We start from the raw sequence: 6,132 nt of genomic DNA, 5'->3' as shown, positions 1-6,132 counted from the left end.
ACTGCTGGTCCACAGAGCACACTGAGTAGCAAGGACAAAAAGAATAGCTATTGAAATGTAGACATTTGTATTATCACTTTTCCTATTTCTTTATCCATACATACAGACATATCATCTGACAGTAAGTTGCACTCATGCATGATGCCCCTTTACCCCTTAAGTACTTCAGGGTAGAGTTCCTAAAAGTCATGAATATAACCACAATATAATGATCCAAGTCAGGAAATTCACATTAAAATGGCACTATTATCTAATTTACATTGCTTATTCAGATTTCAATGGTCCCACTAATGTTTTTTATAGCCAAAGACACAAATTTCTGGCCCAGGATCCAAGCCAGCATCACGTGTTGCATTTAGTTGTCATCCCTTGTTAGTCTTTAATCTAGAACAGTTCATTGGTCTTCCTTTTTTTAATCATGTCTTTGACATTTTAAAGAATTCATCTACTTTATTTAGTTGAATAAATTCAACTTTCTCTAATGTAGTCTCAAAATTCAACTTACATATTTTGGTCAGGACACCAAAGAAGACATGTACTTTTGGTTAATCATTCTTTAGGATACACATGATAACTATTTACTACTACGGGTAAAGATCATTTTGATCACCTGGTTACCAGGTTTCTACACTACAGTTTTGTGTCTGTAATTAATGCATATGGGGAAGTATTGGCTATTTCTGTTTCTTACAAAACTTCCATCCTCTCAACTTAGTAGCTATTGATAACTCTTATCTAAACAATTATTATTGTAAAACAATAAATAAATAAATAAATAAATAAATAAATAAATAAATATTATTGTGATGCCAAATGCTAATATTTTAATTTCCTGTTTCCTCCTGCCTAAATTGATATTTTACTGTAAGGAGCATTTTAAGACAGCAGTGCAAGAAATTTGAAAATCGTCTTTAATTTCTCACGTCCTCTCACCAATTATCATACTATCTAATCATGTAGTAACTGCTTGAGAAATGTATAGCACATAAGACGGTTAGCCACTAGCATTACTATGAAATCAAGATCACATGGAAAAATTTAAATATCTTTTATGAAATCACAGGTCAAAATACTTAAAGACAACTACAACAATAAGAAACAAACAAACAGGGATCCCTGGGTGGCGCAGCGGTTTGGCGCCTGCCTTTGGCCCAGGGCGCGATCCTGGAGACCCGGGATCGAATCCCACGTCGGGCTCCCGGTGCATGGAGTCTGCCTGTGTCTCTGCCTCTCTCTCTATCTCTCTGTGACTATCGTAAATAAATAAAAATTAAAAAAAAAAAGAAACAAACAAACAAAACCCCAGGAAATGTGTCTGGAGTGATTTTACACTATCAGCCACTAACTGAGAAAACCTGACACTTTGTTGAAGCGGTGAGTCTTAGGATCTATAAAACAAGGTCATGATGAGGGGGTTCAAGAGTCTGAATCCTTTTATCCAATTATATCCTGTGCACAGAGTAGCCATCCTTGTCTACAGTGGGAAGATCATTAGATGTGCCCAGAGCAATACTTTCCTTCTTAACACTAAACTAAGTGAGAATTGGTTTTACCAAATGTGTGTAATAATTTGTGAAGTGCTCAAACCTTCATATCACTGCCCCTGGAGTTTTTCAAAGAATAAAAATCATACCCAGCTTCTTGTTGGATGAGAAAGAATCTTTGTTGGTTAACGTAAAAGTAAAAACATCTTCCTAACAGATACCCCAAAACAGCCATTGCCAATGGGAATATCACTTAAAAGTTACTGGAATGGAATGGCTATTCTCTCATCATCACTATTATATGCTTTATTGATTTAGAAACCATCCTCTGCATTTCCTTCAGCAGCTCATATAAAACAGCCACAAAGCTGTAACATCTGCTTGGCAGTATTAGCATAATACATTAAAAAATCGAGTTATCAGGGGCATTTCAGTCTACAGCTGCATTGTTTTTCTTGTTAATGTCCTATGGCTAATGTAATATTTCATCTCTAAAAAGCAAAGCTCAGGTTATCTGATTAAGTTTGGCACCAAAAAGAATAATGACCTGCATTATCTGTAGACATGAGTGATATACCTGCACACAGACAGAAACCACTACCAATTGTGTACTTATTAAGTAAAGCAGTACTACATACAAAACTATTTTTTTCTGCACATGAAAAGATTTTAGAGATTGGAAATGTCAATTTATGGATACTGTCCCCAGATCCCTAAGGACCAGAAATCACTATTTTGATGTATGTTGAAGGGAACAAAATGATGTATTTCAGGAAAAATCTATTATTAATATATATAATATTTCAATGTTAAAATTTAAACACATCCACATAGACATCTTTAAAAACACACACTTGTACTTTCTGTACAAGACAAAGGGGATTATGATATAGTTAGAAGAATTTCCTTCAAAATATATTTAATTTTTAAAATTATATTTCAACATCTGGAAAATGGAAACAGTCATTCTGCCTAAAAAAATAAAGATTCAGTATTCTATTTTTTAAAAAGAATTAAAATAATTACAGCAAGAGGTTGTTTTAATCTCTGTCTTTCATTCCTTTTTAACTTTCCTGTATTTCCTCAATTTCTATAATCACCTAACTAAAAATAGCACCCATAACTCTTTGATAATTTGGATGATGATTTATTAATGGGATACAATATAGTAGATAAAACAACGTTAGTGTACCTTAATCTCCAGAAAACCCTTCAGTGAAGGAAGCTGGCATGCTGTCCCATAGATATCGCAGCATATTGTTTCGCTGAAATAATAAAATATTATAAAATAACAGTGAGTAGGTAAAACATTTACAAATTCACATGGCATTTACATACTAAGCATTCATAAAAAATACACCTGGTCATATGCCACTATGAAAATCATGTTTAATTTATATATGATTCTATTCCATTTTCTATGAAAACAATAATGCGAACTGAAGTAAAACTGAGGCTTATATAATTATGATTTTTCACATTCCTTACATCACTGCCAACAACAACAAAAGGAAATAAACTGTCCAAAATGCCTTCATTATTTAAGCATTAATAAATAAGAAAGAAACAGATAACAAAACCAGAGACAGAAAAAGCTCTAACTAGAGTTCAGAAGGGAGCAAAAGGCTGCTTTGCTTTCAAAATAGTTATTTTAGGGCAGCCCAGGTGGCACAGTGGTTTAGCACCGCCCTCAACCCAGGGCATGATCCTGAGGTCCTGGGATGAGTCCCACGACCCGCTCCCTGCATGGAGCCTGCTTCCCCTTCTGCCTGTGTCTCTGCCTCTTTCTCTCTCTCTCTCTATGTCTCTCATGAATAAATAAATAAAATCTTTTAAAAATAAAAAATGTTACTTTAAATTAATGATTCAGTGCCTAACACTTGTGAGACACGGAAGCAAGTCTCAGCTGTAATTGGAAAAAAAAAAAAAAAAAAAAAACCACAAACTTTTTAAATAATCAATAGGCAAGGAGAAAAAGTATAAACATTTTATTTGTAGTAAGTATAAAGGACAAGACACATGTTATGAATCTTAAAATCCAGTAAGAAATAGGTAAGATCTGAATGGTAAGCAGGCGGAGGATCTGAAGACAGAATCCACAGCCAGGTAAACAAATCAGATAACATGTGTTTCTGGACCAGAGCAAGTACTGACTTGCACTAGTGTGGATTTGTAAGATGCATTTTTCTCTTCCCTCATTTCCACAATCCTCACCTCCATCAAGCTCTTTCTCAAAGAAGGTCCTCCTGGATTAAATTAATTTTAAAACTACCGTATCGATAAAAATAAAAGCATCAATTGATGCAAATGCAGAAAAACATGAATTAGTAAAAAATCGTGAACACCATCGGCTGTAACGAGAAGAATTTGAAGATTACCTAAAAATCTAACAACAGTGGAATAACTAAATTCTCCTATCATCATCACACAATTAATGTTTATTAATTGCATGTTTAAAATTATCAAAATAAATAGCACTGCCCTTTTAGAAAGAAAAACGTATGTGTGTGAATGTTACTAAAGGGAAAGAAAATCAGTAAAAAAAAAAAAAAAAAGAGGAAAAAATATTGAAAAAAACACATCAAATGGCTTACTGTCATTTTCTTTGGGTAGATGACTATGAATTTTTTTTTTTTCTGCTATTCCTGTTTTCTAAGATTTGTACAATCATATAAGAACGCCGAATACAGCATAAAATTATTTTCCTAAAAGAGGGTGAAGCACCACCGTATTGTTCGTTGTTACAGAACGGAATCGGCAATGGTATCTCAGAGACTTCTGGGATTAGGAGAATAAAACAGCAAAAGACAAAACAAGTAAAAAGCACATATTTCCCGACCTTCACAAAGGAAGAGGAAAGAGGAGCACGACCTCCACCCCGACGTCCTTCCTTCCGCCCTGAGGCAGGAGCACCGGAAGTGCGGGCGGCCGGAAGTGACGTGGCACCGCGCAGCCGCAGTAGCCGCGGACGGGCTGTGGGGGCCGGAAGGAGCCCCGGCAGGGGAGACCCGGGGCAGAAGGACCAGTTCTCTTGGCGGAAGGGAAAGGTCCCCGGTTCCACAAGTGCCTGCAGGGGGACCGCAGCCTGCTCCGCCTTAGCCGCCTGGACAGCTCCAAGCCTGATGACCGGGCCGTTCCATTCCCTGCCAGACTTGCTGGAGGGAGCCTGTGAGGAGGAGGAGGAGGAAGATGAAGAGGAGGAGGAGGAAGATGAGGAGGAGGAGGAAGATGAAGAGGACGAGGAGGAGGAAGATGAAGAGGATGAGGAGGAGGAAGATGAAGAGGACGAGGAGGAGGAAGATGAAGAGGACGAGGAGGAGGAAGATGAAGAGGACAAGGAGGAGGAAGATGAAGAGGACAAGGAGGACGAGGGAGGAGGAAGATGCAGAGGAGGAAGAGGAGGAGGAGGAAGTTGAAGAGGACGAGGAGGAAGATGAAGAGGAGGAGGAGGAAGAGGACGAGGAGGAGGAAGATGAAGAGGACAAGGAGAACGAAGAGGAAGATGAGGAGGAGGAGGAAGAGGAGGAGGAAGAAGCCCGTGAGGAGGAGGAGGAGGAGGAGGAAGATGAAGAGGAGGAGGAGGAAGCCCATGAGGAGGAGGAGGAGGAAGTGGACGAGGAGGAGGAAGATGAAGAGGACAAGGAGGAAGAGGAGGAGGAAGATGAAGAGGAGGAGGAGGAAGCCCATGAGGAGGAGGAGGAGGAAGTGGACGAGGAAGAGGAAGATGAAGAGGACAAGGAGGAAGAGGAGGAGGAAGATGAAGAGGATGAGGAGGAAGAGAAAGAGGAGGAGGAAGATGCAGAGGATGAGGACGAAGATGAAGAGGAGGAGGAGGAAGCCCATGAGGAGGAGGAGGAAGAGGACGAGGAGGAGGAAGATGAAGAGGACAAGGAGGAAGAGGAGGAGGAAGATGCAGAGGACGAGGAGGAAGATGAAGAGGAGGAGGAGGACCGGGTGCCCAGGGGACCGAGGGGCATCTGCCGTGCGTGCCCCTCGCCGCGGTGGTCCGAAGCTACGCCTTACTCCAGCGCTGCCGCGAGGTGCTGCGGACGCCCTGAGCACCCGCAGACCAGAAAGGTGCTGAGGCCACCTAACGCCAGGCCCCCGGCACGGCTGGGTCCAGCGCTGACCGCCGTCGACGCCGGAGGCCTCTGGCTGCCTTCAGAAGCTGCTGATGCGAAAAGGCCCCGACGGGCAGCGGCGGGCCCCTGCGGCTGCCCAGCAGCCCCCGGGGGAAGCTCCAGCCTGCCATCAGGGCTCACTAGAGTCGGGCGTAGGCTGGTGGCCTGCACGGCAGAGGGGACAGAGGTGGCGGCTGTCTCCCCGCATGTCAGCGGCTCGGTCTCCACTCTCTGACCTTCCCCAAGCGGTGCCACGTGCTGCTCAGGAGGACGCTGCGAGTGCCGGACTCCCTGGTTCTCGCCAGTCGGCGGGCACAAGAAGGACGCTGCCCTGAGCTCGGTCCTCCAGCAGCTGTGTATCAGCTAAGGGACTAACCGCGGTTCCCTCCCCCCAGCGCCCTGCCCCTCATCGACTACATGGAGCTGCTCATCCTGGACACCCGTGTCACCTACCAGCAAGCCAGCTGGGGACCCCACTAGCCAAGCACTACAGTCAGGGGCGAATGTGGAGGGCCCAAGAGATCCCC

The sequence above is a fragment of the Vulpes vulpes genome, chromosome 7, assembly GCF_048418805.1.
Source record: "Vulpes vulpes isolate BD-2025 chromosome 7, VulVul3, whole genome shotgun sequence".
NCBI classification, from domain to species: domain Eukaryota; kingdom Metazoa; phylum Chordata; class Mammalia; order Carnivora; family Canidae; genus Vulpes; species Vulpes vulpes.
The sequence above is the reverse complement of the archived record's forward strand: the minus strand, read 5'-3'. Positions refer to the sequence as shown.